Below are 18,271 nucleotides of genomic sequence, written 5' to 3' on the forward strand. Positions count from 1 at the left end.
TTTTAGAGACCATGACAACATCCATGTACATCTGGGTCTTGGTGGCTAACAGCAGAGATTCTCCAATGGTCATTTTCCCGGCCAATTTGAAGTTCTGTTTTTCGTGATCTGCTGATATCGATTTTCTATAACTAAAAGCAAATACAAGCAAATTATGTTTAATGCAGCATTTTAATTTTCAAAATAAAAAGTGATTAATCTTTACAACTTCTCCCAAACTCCAGCGACTTATGGGATCTTTTCTCACTACTCTGCTCTGCTAATGTATGTTTCTGTACGCCCACCTTTACCCAAAACATCCTACCTTACCAAACAAAAGCTCCCACAGCGTTTATATGACAGAACAAAAGTCAGCTACTTACATTATTTTTCAGCATGTTTATAACTTTACCACATCGCCCCTTTTGTACTTGTCTCCATGATTTTCCTCACACCTGTTGATCCCACACTGCTGGTTTGAATCTGTGCTTTGGATAGCTTTAGCTTTAGCAACTTTGCCTTTGTTGGCTTATTAAAATGTCCATGTTCGCCAGGGCGATGGTGATTTAAGTTTTGTATTAGGTTTGTGGTTCTGGACAGTTTACTTTGGAAAACTTTATAACTCCAGTTACAATAAAACTTTTACACTAATATTATGTTGGCATTTGGCTGTGAGTGTTAGCACAACTATTTACCTGTGCAGCTGTACGTGTGTTGCACATGAATGAAACAAAATGGCTCATAATGGGACACAGATGAGCCTGACTGGCTAGTCACCGGTCCTGGCCAACCACGCTGGAAACTGGACGATCCCAGCCCCTGGCCAGTCAATCGGTGCATTAAAAAAACTCAAATCTTAAACTTAAACACAAAAACAGAGCAGTGAAAGTGTACCGTGTGGGTCTGAGACCTGTCGTGCACTAAGGACCGGCTGCTCCTCAGTTAAAGGCCAGCAGCCAAAGGACTGCAAAGCCAAAATTATTTGTCACTGCCACAACCATACCATCACAGATGTGCTTGTGTCTTGTTATTTTTATGTAATAATGCTTTTTTTTTTTTTAATTATCTCAAACACCATAAATTATGTGCAGACTTATCATAGAAATAGAAATACAGATAGAAACACACGGTGCAATACTTTGATGCATGTGATTTGACTGTTTGAAGCCCAGGAGGCCACCAGTGATGTGAACAAGCACTCACTCACTCACACACACACACACACACACACACACACACACACACACACACACACACACACACACACACACACTCATTTAAAGCTGGTCTTATTGATTGTCCTGGTATCATCCAGAGGACTGAATTATGTAGATAAAACTAAACTACCAGCTCAGCCTGCTTTGATCACCCATATCTGCCTCACTCTGCACTCTCACAGGTCAGCAACAAATGACTCATGGATACAGTTTTCTCTCGCAAACACACAAACACTGACTCCTGATATTCATCAGTTACATTTAGCGCAACCATCCACTCAGGGGGCAGTCAGAGCCTCCATGTATTTGCTAAAAACAGCAGGATATGCAACTACCATGCTTATATCAAGCCATTAACAGAACATAGTCAGAGTCCAGTTTCAGTCTTGAAACACGGAGTGAGCTTTATTTTGTTCAGCCACTTATTGCTCCTAAAGCATGAAGGGCATCCTAGCTCTGACTTCCCAAAGCTGCATTTTCAGGTAAAGGCAGAAGAAAACAGCATATTCTTTAAAAATGACTCACCCAATGTAACAAACGCCAGGGTGATAATGACTGCTGTCATCACCAGAGTGCCTCTTTTGTTTTGAACAGGGAAACGTGGACCCAAGTTCAATTGCCTCTACAGCCCCAAGTGTCCTTGAGCAAAACACTTGAAGCTCTATTTGCTCAACAAATACAGTCCAGTCTACCTAAAACACCGACTTTGATTCATTTGCAGTGACAAATTATCACAGTGATACAAACAGGGGAGAGAGTTAAGTTCATCCTTTCTGGATAATAGCCAACAGCAAAATAGTGTCCATGACTTCTTGTTTTAATCTCTTTTTTAGAAATTAAAGGCAGATTTGACACATTTTCACTACCACCTGTGCACGTTAATATGACGATGAAAACAGAGTATTTACAAATATGCCAAATAAATGTCCTCCACTTACCCTGTAACGCGTGGAAGAAGATTAAGCTCCTTTCAGCCAGAAAACAAAAGCCTCTCTTTTTCTTTCCAGCTATTCTCGCGGCGGTGTTTTGCTCCAAAACAGTTGTTCCCTTATGTAAAATAACCTTCGCGTTAACTCACCTCTCTCTCTGGAAGCAGATGAATGAACCGCTGCGTCTCCCTTGCCAACACATTTGCATAAAGCCCGCCTCTCCGACCCGGAGATTGGCTAGGTTTCCGTTTAAAGGTGGACCCCTTTTAAGTGATTCGACGGAGCCGCATGTCAATAAAACAAAGAGCGCACAACAAGCGCACGCGCCTGTGCCCTCGCGTCCTGTCTCTGTAGCACCGCGTGCGCAGCAGAGAGAGAGAGAGAGAGAGCCCAGTAGTGAAAAACTGTAAAGAACAACACATCTCCAGCGAAAACAGAAATACACACGACACATGTTCGTTGTCCTGTGTAATTTTCTGGTACTTCTCGCTCAAATTCGCCATATTTTATTTTATTATTTGTAAACTTTGTCCTTTAGCTCCTATAACATGGTGGATATTTACTTATCGGAACAGACAGGGAACCTGGGCCCATAAGGTCACAAAGAATTAGACACCAGACAAAATAGCAAAACTACAGAACTCTTAAGTGTAACACTCATGACAGGCACCTTGAATGAGATCAATCACTGTCACCGTGGAAATTGTTTCGTTGTTAAAGAACGTTACATGTGGTTTTCAGGATTTCCATGTGGCTGGTGATTGATGGTGGTGACAATGGTGTAAGGGTCAAAAGTTATTTGTACACTTCTCATCCTTATTTGTTGCAATCTTGGCTTCGCCAGGAGGAAACATAGCCTATACCATGTCAGAATAGACTGTATAAAAGTCAGATGTCGTTTGTGGGACTGTGACAGAGCGTTCTCACTCCCGAGATGTAACATTTCGACGTTTTGTCACGTCCCGCGGCGTTCCTGAGGAACGCGAAAGGAGACCTTCGGCGTTCTTATGGTATGCGGCGGGTTATGGCTGGAATCCAGTGAATGACGCTCCCGCGGTAATAGACGTTCCAGCCCTGTATTCCAGCCCTAAACCTAACCTTATCCCTAGCCCTATAACCATAACCTTATTCCTGACCTTAACCAGGACTTTAATGATGTTAAATAGCGTGTTTCTAAGCGATGTGAAGAAAAAGAGCGAACATGTGTAGATTCAGTCCAGACGGTTCTCATATGTCCTCTTTGAGCGAACATGTGTAGATTCAGTCCAGACGGTTCTCATATGTCCTCTTTTTTCCGAGGTCGTCATTTAGGAACGTGGTGGGTAGCCGAAAACGTAATATGGTGACGATTTGTCACCTAGCGTAAAATGTTACGCTTTGGGAGTGAGAACGGGGTTGACTGTGAAGTGAAGATAACATGGAATTGTCTTAACCTGCTTTCTTTTTAATGACCAGCAAACACTTTTGTTTGCAGAAAGATATGAATAGAAATCGATAAGAAAATAGCTTTTGGCTCACTTGCTCTGTGATCCTAGTAAACATGATTTATAGACCCAATCATTATTGTAAAGCCATAATGAACATAAAAGTTTATTTTGTAAATTGTGATCATTAATACAGAATATTATGAAGGGTGGGCTCATTGATTTACAGCTATAGTTACAGTCCCGTTGAGTATGTCACGTCTTTAAATTCAGGCTCATCACACCCAGTTTCAAAACACCAAGATGGTGACTGTAAAAACAATCAGCTCAAAGTTTCCTACCAGAGGTTCAGTATCCAATAATTAAGGTCACAGTGGCTAGGCCTATTACATACGTAGTTTACGGTTGTCAGCTATGATGGAAATGCTAGCGCTAACTAGCAAGCAAACAGTGTCAGATTTTATCTCTTTAATTGAGTTTAAAATGTGTTGCAGTATTACACAGTGTATATACTAGTGCTGTCAGCATTAATCTCATTAAAATGACGTTAACGTCATAACTGCATTAACGCGGCAAATCCGTTAGCAGGTTAGCATGGATTGCCCCGTGCCCGCTAACCGCGCTAACGTATTGATGCAGGCCCACGCACAGTTATTGGTATTAAAGCCATTTTAACGAGATTAACGCTGACAGCACTAGTATATTCATTTTACATTTTATTAATACATTTTTAGTTTATATATTGTAATATATGGAACTATACTAACAATTATTCTTGGCTAAATTCCCGCAAAGCATAAATGGCAACACACTGCACTGTCCAGTTAGAACACCTCCAAATGGAAAATTAGCTCATCTATAAGCAGCTCCTGTGGAAACCAGTTGGTGACGGCACCTCTTCATAATTTTTATTCAATCTATATACAAGACAGTCATGGGTCATGGGTGAGAGTCTTTAAGCTTCTTATTGTTATTGCAACCCTGTCACTGTACACTAATGCCTCAAATCTTGTCCCAGATAGTTACATAATAGTTAACACATGTATTGATTTCTATCATGCCAATACTCTAATGCAGTGTTGTTGTTACAAAGAGAATCCAGACCGAGTGTTTGATTAGAAATCAATGTCAGTGAGCAAAACAGAACTTGTATTAACAGGTAACCTTTTTATTATTTTCCTAATACATGAAAATACATTTAATATTGTAGGTGAAAAAACAAATTCTAACAAATAAAATGTCACAGCGTGATTAGCCAAGGTGAGCCACAGCCTCTCATTTGAGAATAACATAACCTTCAGCACAAGGTTAACCTCCATATCTCTGCAGGAGCACTGCAACACACACTTCTTCTTTTCTGTGGCGTGAGTGTTGTGTGTCCTTCACTACAAGGTAAGTTCTGAAAAACTGTGAAAAAGAACAGGACAAAACAACGTGTTTAGACTTAATTGTGAAATGTTGAACTCCTGGAAAATCTAATTGCATTGCATTGATACCGCTGCATTAATCGTATTAATGCAATCATATAATTGTATAAGTGTTATGCTAAACTGTGCTCATCCATGGCTGTTCAGGTTTCTCATGTGAGATTGAGCAGAAAGAAAGATCTTTTTATCTCTTTCTTGCAGATTTAAATAGAGGATGATGCTGGATTTCAGTGTTAAATTATAATACCATAATATATAAAAATAGGAGCCTAAAGCTTACAGTAGATTATGCTCTGAATGTTAGAGGTGATGTTGGTAAGCATTTGTTCATGATTAATTATTATACTTAATTAATAATTGACAGTCATCTGACAACCAGAAAAAAACATGTAGCACCCAACCAGCTGCCAAGTGGTTCCAAGAGGGCAGAATCAGAAAATTGCAAACACTTTGCTAACTGTGAGCTGAGCGGTAGTAAAACTTCAAAAAGTGTGGCGCAAACAGGAAATAGAGAACGTTTCACCTTCAGACCAGTCTTCAGGCCTATGTGACTGGAGATTTTGCAGTTGATTTCACAGTCATTAACCTCCTGCAACCACTCCTCCCCAACACAATATACATTTCATTTCCTTGCAAATAGTGGTTACCAGACAGTCACTGAGTGTTCTCTAGGTCTGTGTGGCTGCGACCTTATTAACTTGACCTACAGCATCACATGTCCAAAATTCCTGTCAAGTTAATGGTGGTTAGTAGTCACATGGTTAACGGTCACATGACTGCAAAACCTGAATAGTCATACACTGCATTAAAAAAAATAAAAAACAACAACAACAGCCCTTTTGGGTTTTTTGGACTGTATGGTATTTTGAGGGGGGTCATTGTTTTGTTTTTTGTTGCCAAAAGTGACTATATTTTAGGTAGACATAATCCTTGATTAGCTTTTACAAGTAAAGTATATAATCCCATGAAAAATGTTTCAGAAGGCACTAGCACCACACAGTCGAGGAGTCCAAATTAGTCACTACCGCCAAGTCCTTAACTTTACCCCCTTATTACCATTACCCAAGCACATCAATTTTTTTTAAATCACCAACCATACAGTTTTGATGGTACAGTACAAGGCCATGATTTATACAAAGTTGTCTTTTATAGTATAAAACATTTAGAGCTTTAGAGCTTCCAGATTATAAAATAAAGCCAAATGCATGAGTGCCTTAAACCTGCATTCTGTCTGAAGGCCAACCAAAGGTAACAGCTACAAAAAGAGTTCTGGTGGAAAACAGCTTTCTGACTTGACTTGTCAGAACTTGTTGAGTTTATGGGCTCAGTCACCAATTTTGAATCATATTCAATTCAATTCAATTCAATTCAATTCAGTTCAATTCAATTTTATTTATATAGCGCCAAATCACAACAAAAGTCGCCTCAAGGCGCTTCATAGATACAGAGAAAAACCCAACAATCATATGACCCCTATGAGCAAGCACTTTGGCAACAGTGGGAAGGAAAAACTCCCTTTTAACAGGAAGAAACCTCCGGCAGAACCAGGCTCAGGGAGGGGCGGGGCCATCTGCTGCGACCGGTTGGGGTGAGAGAAGGAAGACAGGATAAAAGGCATGCTGTGGAAGAGAGACAGAGGTTAATAACAGATAGGATTCAATGCAGAGAGGTCTATAAACACAGTGAGTGAGAAAGGTGACAAGAAAGGAAAAACTCAATGCATCATGGGAATCCCCCGGCAGCCTACGTCTATTGCAGCATAACTAAGGGAGGATTCAGGGTCACCTGGTCCAGCCCTAACTATATGCTTTAGCAAAAAGGAAAGTTTTAAGCCTAATCTTAAAAGTAGAGATAGTGTCTGTCTCCCGAATCCAAACTGGAAGCTGGTTCCACAGAAGAGGGGCCTGAAAACTGAAGGCTCTGCCTCCCATTCTACTTTTAAATACTCTAGGAACAACAAGTAGGCCTGCAGAGCGAGAGCGAAGTGCTCTAATAGGGTGATATGGTACTACAAGGTCATTAAGATAAGATGGGGCCTGATTATTTAAGACCTTGTATGTGAGGAGCAGGATTTTGAATTCAATTCTGGATTTAACAGGAAGCCAATGAAGGGAAGCCAAAACAGGAGAAATCTGCTCTCTCTTTCTAGTCCCTGTCAGGACTCTTGCTGCAGCATTTTGGATTAACTGAAGGCTTTTGAATTAAACTGTAAGTTTGGTTTGTAAACCTCCTTCATACCACATTTCAAAGTGGAGGATTATTTCATGCTAATTGGCTGTGAACTCGTCAGTCACCCGTCTTTAACCATTTAGTGTGCAGTTTAAAAGCCTACAGCAGAAACGTTCATCCCAAGGCTTGAAAACGAGATGTTACAAAAAGACTTTTGCCCTTGGTCATTTTTAGGAACCTGATCCAGGATCTGCAGTTTTTACACTCCTGCATTCACAACAGCACTAAGACTAACCTCAAAGATAGGAAGTGTAAGTACGAAAGTCCACATTGGCTTGCCTGAAACACCAACCAATCAGCTTCATTGTGTTCAGAGACCAGGCTTCATAATCAAGTACCATTAAACTTAACTTGTTGGCACTTGGCTGTAGCTTTATTGTTAATGTACCAGCAGGAGAGTGATATTCCTTTTTTCAGCTCTCAGCAAGAAGGCACACATTCCCCAAAATGTCCCCCAGCACTGACCTCAACGCTAAGTCTCAGGTCCTTCAATCATTTTTCACTAAGTATTTTAACAAAATCCCATCCTTATTTTTCCAATTCGTCTTTCTGTCTTCCTCTTTCTTCTCCTCCCTGTAATTCAAGTATGTATTATTGAAACCACATTAATTGATATGAAATGAATCTCTTGCCCTCTAATTGAAATATGCTTAATTGAAAATGGCATGAATTTAGTATGAACCTCCCTCCCTCCCCTCTTACCTCTATGAATATTCATGAGTGAACACATCCATCAGCAACAGAGAGTTGCCATGGGAGACAACCCATCCAGCCTGTCCTCAGCCTCTCATCCCTCTCTGCTCCCTTTCATCTCTCCTGTCCTCTGTCACCACTGATCTCCTCACTTTGGCACCGTTCAGTGTTTGCTCAATTCCTTCTTTCCCCGTTTATTCTGTTGACACTTCAGAAATAAAGTCATTTTAACTATGACAAAATTTGATCTATATATATATATATATATATATATATATATATATATATATATATATATATATATATATATATATATATATATATAGAGAGAGAGAGAGAGAGAGAGAGAGAGAGAGAGAGAGAGAGAGAGAGAGAGAGAGCAGTGTGCTATTATAATAATAATCAAAGACCTGAAAGATATATTACATGTAAATAACCGCAGGTAGCTGTGATACAGGCCCCTCCCTAATTCAGCAAGAACTGATGGATTCAAAATCATGCTAACTGATGGGCAAGTTTGAGGTTGTCTGTGTGTGAGGTGAAGAAATGTCCTGTAAACTGTCTAATTGACCTTTCCACACTCCACAAAGGACGCCCCCCACCCCATGCACCTCCTGCCTGCCATTCCCTCCCTTCTCCTTTTCCCTGCTGTTGTCTTCTGTCATTCAATCACTCATTGTTTTGTGAGGAGAATCACAACTGGAGGTCTTGTACTTTAGAAATAATTTTCCATCCGTCTTTTTCAGCTTAGGCATTATCCCTATCCCAGCTGTCATAGAGCAAGATGGAGGGTACAGCAGGTCACCAATGTGTTGCAGGGATAACACATAGAAACAGATAACCATTCACAATTAGGGCCAATTTAGAATCACAAATTAAGCTAACCCTATGCATGTCTTTAGACTGTGGGAAGAAGTCAGAGTAGCTGAAGAACATGCAAGCTCCTCACAGAAAGGGGCCAGTCTGGATTCAAACCCAGAACCTACCTGCTGTGAGGTGACACGACTAACCACCACAACACTGTGCTGCCCTACACTAAATTATGTTTGAAGTCTTTATAGTTTATTAAAGCTTCTGAAGCGCTCATCAAATGATGAGTGACTACTAAAGATGTTTGTCGCTGAAAAACAAAAGTACATCCAGCCATCTTTGCAAAGAAAACATTCGAGTTTTAGTCGATCAGAGGGATAAAATTTTCCACCAGCTTTGATTTTTTTTAGGGTTAAGTATTAAGTCAGGGTTTAGAATATGAGTTTGTGGTGGTTAAACTTGGGGAATTCATGTCAATCTGTGTCCTCACAAAGATAAAAACTAATATTTTGGTTACTATCTATCCCCTACACATGGTGGGTAGTTGTAAGACTGCACACCTTTGGAGCAGGAGACGCAAGTTCAATACATGCCCGGCAGCAGTATCCAGTAAGGATCCTGGATAGACCCCCATGCTAAAACCAAGCCCTGAGATGGTCACGTCTGCAGCCTCGGACACAAGCATTTCACTGCATGTTGTTCTCTGTATGATTGTGTATGTGACGAATAAAGACAGCAGTCTTTCTTTTCTATTCAAAAATGTAAAAAAGCTATAGAAAGCATGTCTTTGTAATAAAGTGTGGCTCACTGATATACTTTCATTTTTCTTTTATTAATACTTTTATTCAGAGAGGTTTGGTAAACACATGGAGTGATTTGATCAAGCAGTAAGAACTTTTTAAATTTCTTGAAACTAACCCAAACACACAGATTCGTCCCAAGTACCAAAAATTACACTCTTCCAAATACAGACATGAGGTTAGCTCCAAAAGCAACGTTTTTAGTTTAATAGCTAATTTAAGTTAATGGACCAGATTCTTTAAAGCACACAGACTGAAACTTTTAACTTATTAAAGCTTAAAATTCACAGTGTGACAGCTTCGATGGACAAACTGATACCAACAGACGTGTCAATAGCTGGCTGGTGTCTGCCACTTCCAAATGTCGTGCAGCGTTTGTCCTGGCAGGCTATCTAAGAAGTCCGAGCTCCAGTTTTGTTAAATAAAATTCGATCATTTTCGTTGAAAGTCCTTTATTGCTAAATTAGTGCCTGTGTCTGTGAGATGCTCCTATAGAGTTGATGAATGCAACTTGCTTACTAAGTTTGTGAGCATTAGCTAATAATTTAGCACCCCAGCCTCTCATCCATGGGGGCTCAAAAAGAAACTGTCACGATGGCTGCTTCCATGACAGAGATCAGTGCTCAGGCTGATCTGTGTGATCAAACTGACTCAGAAATCACATCATGCTAATAGCTTGTTGCTGTCTGTCTGTTGTTACATAATAAATTCACTGGAGCTTTTCCTCCCTGGGTCTCAGTCCAGAGAGAATAACGACTAATTTCAATGTCAACTTGCGTCGTCACTGGGGACAGGCCCTGTTGAGGCTATTTCTGCACACTTTCACTTGAATGATGCGTCGCAGCTTTTTACCATATGGAGAGAATCCATGTCAGTTGGCTCAGTCACATTTCAGTCTCAAATACTTGTAAGAGATGTCGCGTCACTGATCTATTCAAGTCTACACTTAACCACTGAGTAACATATGACAAAATAGTAATTGTAGATGACATTATAACTTTGGTTTTTCTGCATAAGATCCATATTTCTTATTCATCCTCTCTCATTGCCTTTCCTTCTTTCCTCCTTCTTCTTTTTAATCCCCTTCTTACAAACTCTCAAGGGTGACAATGAGGGTGTGCGAGAGGGAGATGATGAGTGTCTAGGAGACATAGCAGCTAATTACCAGCACTGATGATTAAACACAGCCTTGAACACTTGGTGTGTGCGAGCGTGTGTATGTGTGTTTCAGTTTTTTATGGACTGACGGGGCAAAGTCATTGTACTTCACACAGCGCTCGACAACTTTTACTGTCACTTTTTCATGATTCAAACCTACCGCTGTGTCTGCAACAGGCTCCACTGAGACGAGAGAAATCAGATTTCTCTCGTCTCCTCTTTAGACGACCCTCGGTTTTTTGCTCCTTGTTCTCCTCCTTCCTTTTTTGTTTTTGCTTCTCCTCTCCCGCCTGTGGCGATGCAAAGAGATTACGGAAAATGTCTTGAGATGGCCTCTCCATCGCAGGTCAACTTCTGCCATTTCATTTGGCTCTTTAGACAGAAACTGTCTGCCGCAGGCAAAATGACTTCAGACCAATAAAAATGCACTCTGTGTGCAGAAATGCACAACATCTACAGAAAAGGGGGTATGTAAATAAAACATTATTATTATTACTACTTATTTTTATTTATTTATCTTAGTTCAGCCTTAACATTCCAGATAGTCATGAAGTGTGTCGGAGTTTTTTTTAAATGAGCTGACTGAGAGGAAAGCTAGAGATAGATAATGAGACAAATCGTCTCATCGTGGAAGTATATTCATTCAGCCCACAGTAAAACCTGAACGTCTGATCTGCTAATCCAGCATATTCCTCTGATATGCTAAAACCACTGGCTGCATATAAAAGATCGCCATAGTTTCCAGGTATAATAAGCAAAGCTAACGTCTATGTGCTTCTGTAATCTGTGACTGTCCTGATCAGTTTATGGTCTCAATAAAATCTCACAAAGACTGTATAAATGGTGGACATAGCCACCATGACATCACCCACTGATTTGGCGCACCACATTACCAAGTCTCAATTTTAGGGTTTTGGCTAGGGTTGCCAACTCCCTGAAAAATAAATAAGGGACACCTCGTGGCCAGGGCCGGGCGACCCAGTTGTCTTCACCCTTCCCAGTGTGGTGAATTTTCTAGCTCTTTTTTTGTGTGTGAAATTATTTTTTTAACTATTTGACTTGAAGTTGATTTAAGTAGATGCATATTCTATTCTTTGTGATATGAACACATGTGAAACAAATGATCATTTAGCCATTTATTTTTAGCTCAAAATGACAACATTAACACAGTAAAACAGGTCTCTTTCTTAAACAGAAGCCTGTCATGCTTAACTTTTGAGAATATAAGTAAATCTTTCTTTAAAAGCACTCTGTCCTGCTTAACTTAAAATAATAGAAAACAATAGAAAGAAAAATATTCTTGTAACAGTGCACATTTAGTGCATTTAGTACAATTGGCTTCAGTTGAGGTATTATTTCAGCTTTTCTAATGCTAATCAGCTGCTCCTGTTTGTAAACCCGCTTGTTCCCATGATTACGCATCATAACTCATCATCATTATTCATCTATGTATTACTTTTATGTATTAGTCATCAATTTGTTGTAATCATCTATCCTTGCAGTTGTTTATTACACAAAATAAATTATATTATCACACTTCTGGCCACATAGCGCTGATATTCACTGCACATGCCCATATTAACGTTTTCCAGCCAGGTGTTTTCCTTTTCCCATTCTTCCCTTTCTCTGAGGGGAACAAACATTGCTGCTCTAATGCTGGGCTCACACTGTGCGATTTTTGGCCCATTTTGAGCCGATTTTTGAGTGATCGGACCAATTTTGGCCTTCATCGTGCGTCGTGTAGTATACGTGGGGTAACGAGAAGTGATTAACACCTCACGACCAGCTCCCGATCATCAATCGCTCGTGAGGGTGTCACCACAGGCGCTCACACTGCTCACGCGCAAACGTAAACGTTGGTGAAAAAGACGGCGCAGCACGGCTGTGCAGCGTGTGATCTGGATACAAGCGATGGAGGCACAACTTGTAGAACTTTGGAAAGCTCATCCGAGCCTTTTCGATGTGGCATCACAAAATTATCACGACACAACAACCGTGAAAATAGTTGGATTTACACTGCTGCTCAATCACAGCTGCCTGATCAATGTTTTTCATTAGCAATTTAGCAAAGTTGATGGTAGTGGTGTGTCTGTGTGAGTGAAAGACAGAGAGAGAGAGCGACAGAATTTCTGTTATAACCTTCATTTTATGGACGCACAGTGTGAGCACTCAGGTCGCATCAGAGCATCGGGCGGTATAGTGTGAGAGTACATCGTGACATACGAACTTCTAACCCCTGCGAGTCAATCGTGCAGTTTGAAAATCGCACAGTGTCTGCCCAGCTTTAGGTGTACTGTCATCCGAGACTTGCACCGCAGAGTCGGCGTTTGTTCCCCTGTTGGCCATGCTTCTTGTTGTGGTCATCTGTTGTCTTCCGGTATTTTCTCCGCAAGCGACCTTTCCTCGACCAATGAGATGAGCGGTAATCTGAATTGTCATACTCGAATTGTCATAAGTGTGCTGTCAGCTCATTGGTCACAAAGCAGGAGAGGGGCTGGGAATTATGTTTTCAAACAAAGTGTTAATTCCATAAACATTTATAGACTACTTTTGATTCTCACTGTATTATGGGACAAAGTGCGTCCCTTATTAGCTCAATACGGGACGTGTACTTTTGTTTCTAAATACGGGACGATTCCGTATTTTAAGGGACGGTTGGCAACCCTAGTTTTGGCCATCACCATGTTTGCATTTTTACGGGGTGGTGCTAAGTTTTAAGCTAACACTAGCAAGCTTGACTAAGATTGTATAAAGCTGGAATTGCTACTGCCTCTTTTGCAGGTTACAATCACAGAGTGTATATAAAACACGGACAAAGCCACCATGATGGCACCAACTGGTATGCAAAGGACCTAAAGCATCAAGCAAAGTGTTTCTGGCATCACCGTGTTTTTGTTTTGAAACCAGATGAGACAAGCGGTGGGTTAATGTCACAGAGAGGGACGCTGCACGGTCATAGGCTAGTGGCTCAATCACCTAATAAGGCATACCCTGATTTAGTTGTGTTTAAACTCTAATGGGGGCCATAGTGTCAAAAAACAATCATGTATATTCAACAAGACTTGAAATTTTGGCACCAAGGTTAAAAATCATCATACTGTAAAGACCGGATGCCAACCTCCTTCTGACGAGGAAAAATCAGTGATTGCATTACCTTTTTTGCTGTTGGAGACTGATTTCAAGTAGTTGGAGCAGCCAGTTGGTGACCCAGAGGTTGAGCAATTAATTGCCATCCAAATTTATGCAGACAGGTTAAGAACATGCTGCAATCAGTCTGTGCCGAAGAGCACAACTCATCTGTGATGTGTCTCTTTACAACAGGGGCTTGACTGAACCGGCTGCCATCTGCTTGCATTCAGGTTATATTCCTATATGAAGCAAGGTTGCCAGGTAACTATGTTACATATACTGCAGTCCTGCAGCAATGACATCGCTGTTTGTGGAGGAAATTCTGAATTTTTGTTTCAAATCTGAATACAAGAAGTTAAAGTAATTTCTGCGTAAATAGACAGCAACAGATTTGTGATGTTATCATAGTAAACTGACATATTATCTCAAACAGATTGCATTCAATTGTCAACTTGGCCTCATTCAATCACAGACTGACTCCATCTTGTTGCTGTTTTTGCCATTTTATTGCCATCTTGATGCATCAAAGTTGCTGTGAAGATGGCAGCTGGCTGTGAGTGGTTGCAGACTGGGTCCCAACCCTCGAAATAACCGTTTCAGAGGCAACAAGATTGCAAATTCACTGCAACAGTTTGCAACCACTGTTTTCCCTGAAGTAGGAAAAAAGGCTACCAAGGACATCTTTTGTGTCCCCTGTTGGCAAAGTTATTGCCTGCATGAAAATTAAATGTATCCATGAGTGTATTATAGTAAGATTCCTTAAAAATATGTACTAGCACTGGTCTTAAAGTCCACATTCAGTTCTTTCACTGAAACTTTCATCTTGGCTCTCTTTTTTAACAGAAAGCTAACGACTCTCACCTCTCAAGACCTCTCTCTGTTGTTAATGACTCTGTCTTTAAGCCGACCAATGGATGTACCACCTTGGGCACTCAATCGTTAATCATGAGGGGACAAAAAGGGAGCAGACAGAGAGAGATGAATGAGGGGAGAACGCGTGGCCATGGGGGTGGGTGGGTGATGATTGGACAATGACTCCACTCCAGTGACTTAACATGGAAAGAGGAAAAAGGCATGATCAGAGAAAAAAAAAGAAGGAAGAGAGCAGAAGGTAGTCTGACAGATCCTTAATTAGCTGTGGGATGGAGCAGGGGAGGAAAAAAGAAGAGGGAAGGAGGGAGGAAGTAGCGTTATCACTGATCAGACATGACATTAAAACTACATGCTTAATATTGCGTAGCTAGGTAAGGTGCAGGTTTGCATTATGCCACCTGAAAAGCTCTGACTTGTAGGGGCATGGACTCTACAAGACCTCTGACTGTGTTGTTTGCTTACAGAAGCTTCGTAATGTGAAACTCGGGGGAATCTGGAGGTCAAGTGAGTCACAAGCCGTGAGCACATGCTTTCTGAATCTCAAAATGATAAATAATAAAGTACAAAATGACCTGAAGGTGATCACTGTCCCCATAACCTCTTCAGAAAAGTGTTTAGTGAGCTCACTTTACAAAGAATGCAGGTTTAAGGCACTACTGCATTGGCTTCACCACATCCTATACACTGTCCACGGTTGTATGTGGAAAAAGTTACTAACAGGCAGCTAGCATGAAAATGGTAAATAGAGTGGTACTTAAAAGGAGCATTCATGCACTCCTAGACAGTATTACAGCACTTTATTCTATGCCTTTTAGTACTACTTCAAGCCGATGCACTGGGGACTTTATCTGGTCTTTAAGTCTGATGTCATTAGCCAATTCTGGGCCCAAACTCCGCTGCAGGTCCCTAAATCAAATGATGCCGCACGGCATCACTGAGAGTTAAAAACTGTCTAAATTCTTTCATCTGTAATAAAATGATCAGCGTTCTGCTCTACCAGGTGTAACAATTAAGTTTAACATCCAGGCATCCATGAAAACAGAATTTATGTAATTTAACGGAGTCAGAAGTTAGCAGGGAGTTAGGTCACTAGTTTCCATCTAAATATAATATACCGTGTTCTGACTGAGGGATTTCCGAAACAAATTAAAACGTACAGCTCTGCTATCACTTCCGACATAAATGTAGACAGGAAACTAAACAGCAGTGACGTTTGTAGGGTTACTGAAGTTTGGCTAGCTGGTATATAATGATGTGCTACGTGATCGCTAGCGACACAGCTATATTAGCATAATTAAAACAGTGAATCTGGAGAATGAGCGCTAACCTTTTTCCAGTCAATAAAAGTTAACGTGAGGGTTCCCGAAGATGAATGAATAGTGGCATTGTAAAGCGCTTTGGGTGCCTTGAAAAGCGCTATATAAATCCAATCCATTATTATTATAAAAACACAACAGCCTTATTAAACGCAAAGTAGTTTGGGCCCGGAAGCAGGATTCATCACGTCATCACTTAAAACTGGATAGGTTTCGGTAGTTTGCCCAAGGATTCTTCAGCATAGAGATTTTCCCAGACTGGCTCTGGTAATTGTTTGTCATTATGACGATAAAACTAGCTAATGTCACCGTCCCAAACGTCAGGCACTGACGCAACTCCTACGTAACGTAGTTACAGTTTAGACTTAGCAGGTAAACTTTTATCCTGTTGCTTCAACCACTTGTAGCAGATGGCTGTCCCTCCCTGAGCCTGGTTCTCCCAGAAGCTTCTTCCTATTAAAATTGAGTTTTTCCTTCCCACTGTCGCCAAGTGCTTTCTTAAATTGCCATTATTGGGATTTTCTCTGTAGTATTGTAGGGTCTCTACCTTACAACATAAAGCACCTTGTTGTGACTACTGTTGTGATTTTGCACTATATAAATAAAACATAATTGAACTGCTTGAACAGAGAAGGAGATGAGCCACTGAGAGGTCTGAGGAGAAACACTAACCAGGCCATCCTTAACTCCTGACTCTTTTTTTTCTTCTGATAACAGATTTGTGTAATGAATAATATACGCTATGGTGACTTTGACATGCACTATGGACTGGTTCAGATTTACAGTACAGATTTCAAACAGCACTTCACAGTGACTGACACACTATAGGGCATTACAAATTTTCTAAGTTGACTGTTTGAACACAGCCAAAGTAACGTTCACATGAATGCCAGGGTCCAGGTTTCCCATCAGTTAGTCCACTGGGGACAAGGCTGGGATTGGGGCCATCTTCACTGGCAATCACACTGTTGTCAATTATCTGTTTCTAGTGCTTGTTAACGTTATTTACAATTACACTCATGAACTATAAGTAAAAGACGGGCGTAGCTTCCCGGCCCAAGAATTAAACCCAATGCAGGCGCCCTTAAACCTGCATATTTTTACAGCTGACATTAACATGGCTGACACTTCTCTGGTAAGTTTATGGGCTCAAGTCATTAGTTTCAAGTCTGTTTGAACACCACGTGAAGATAAATTTTTAGAGTCATAGATGATAATATAATAATAATAATAATAATAATAATAATAATAATAATATAATATAATATAATATAATATAATATATATAATATAATATAATATAATATAATATAATATAATAGTCATAGAGTCATAAATGAGGATTGACCAGGCTGTGTTCATTGGCTAATAACTCATTCACTAATGAGCACGCAGTGTTCCTCACACATAAAAAATACTTTTTTTTCCTACTACAGTGGGGCAAAAAAGTATTGTCAGCCACCGATTGTGCAAGTTCCCCCACTTAAAATGATGACAGAGGTCAGTAATTTGCACCAGAGGTACACTTCAACTGTGAGAGACAGAATGTGAAAAAAAAAAATCCATGAATTCACATGGTAGGATTTGTAAAGAATTTATTCGTAAATCAGGGTGGAAAATAAGTATTTGGTCACCTCAAACAAGGAAAATCTCTGGCTCTCACAGACCTGTAACGTCTTCTGTAAGAAGCTTTTCTGTCCCCCACTCGTTACCTGTATGAATGGCACCTGTTTGAACTCATCATCTGTATAAAAGACACCTGTCCACAGCCTCAAACAGTCAGACTCCAAACTCCGCCATGGCCAAGACCAAAGAGCTTTCGAAGGACACCAGGAAAAGTATTGTAGACCTGCACCAGACTGGGAAGAGTGAATCTACAATAGGCAAGCAGCTTGGTGTGAAAAAATCAACTGTGGGAGCAATCATCAGAAAATGGAAGACATACAAGACCACTGATAATCTCCCTCCATCTGGGGCTCCACGCAAGATCTCATCCCGTGGGGTCAAAATGATCATGAGAACGGTGAGCAAAGATCCCAGAACCACACGGGGAGACCTGGTGAATGACCTGCAGAGAGCTGGGACCAAAGTAACAAAGGTCACCATCAGTAACACACTACAACGGCAGGGAATCAAATCCCGCAGTGCCAGACGTGTTCCGCTGCTGAAGCCAGTGCATGTCCAGGCCCGTCTGAAGTTTGCCAGAGAGCACATGGATGATACAGCAGAGGATTGGGAGAATGTCATGTGGTCAGATGAAACCAAAGTAGAACTTTTTGGTATAAAC

At 40.7% G+C, this 18,271-nt stretch overlaps 1 protein-coding gene across 1 annotated transcript in view; it reads right to left on the reverse strand.

Annotated features, from left to right (window-relative positions):
- The window catches only part of LOC308384356 (visinin-like protein 1), a 28,297-nt gene extending 26,023 nt beyond the window's left edge, over positions 1–2,274 (reverse strand). The window contains exon 1 of the mRNA XM_080862859.1: positions 2,135–2,274. The gene's annotated coding sequence lies outside the window, so the exon portion shown is untranslated. The remainder of the gene's footprint in view (positions 1–2,134) is intronic.
- Between the last annotated feature and the right edge of the window lie 15,997 nt (positions 2,275–18,271).

The sequence above is a fragment of the Rhamphochromis sp. 'chilingali' genome (genome assembly GCF_963969265.1).
Source record: "Rhamphochromis sp. 'chilingali' genome assembly, chromosome: 17".
Taxonomy (NCBI): Eukaryota; Metazoa; Chordata; class Actinopteri; order Cichliformes; family Cichlidae; genus Rhamphochromis; species Rhamphochromis sp. 'chilingali'.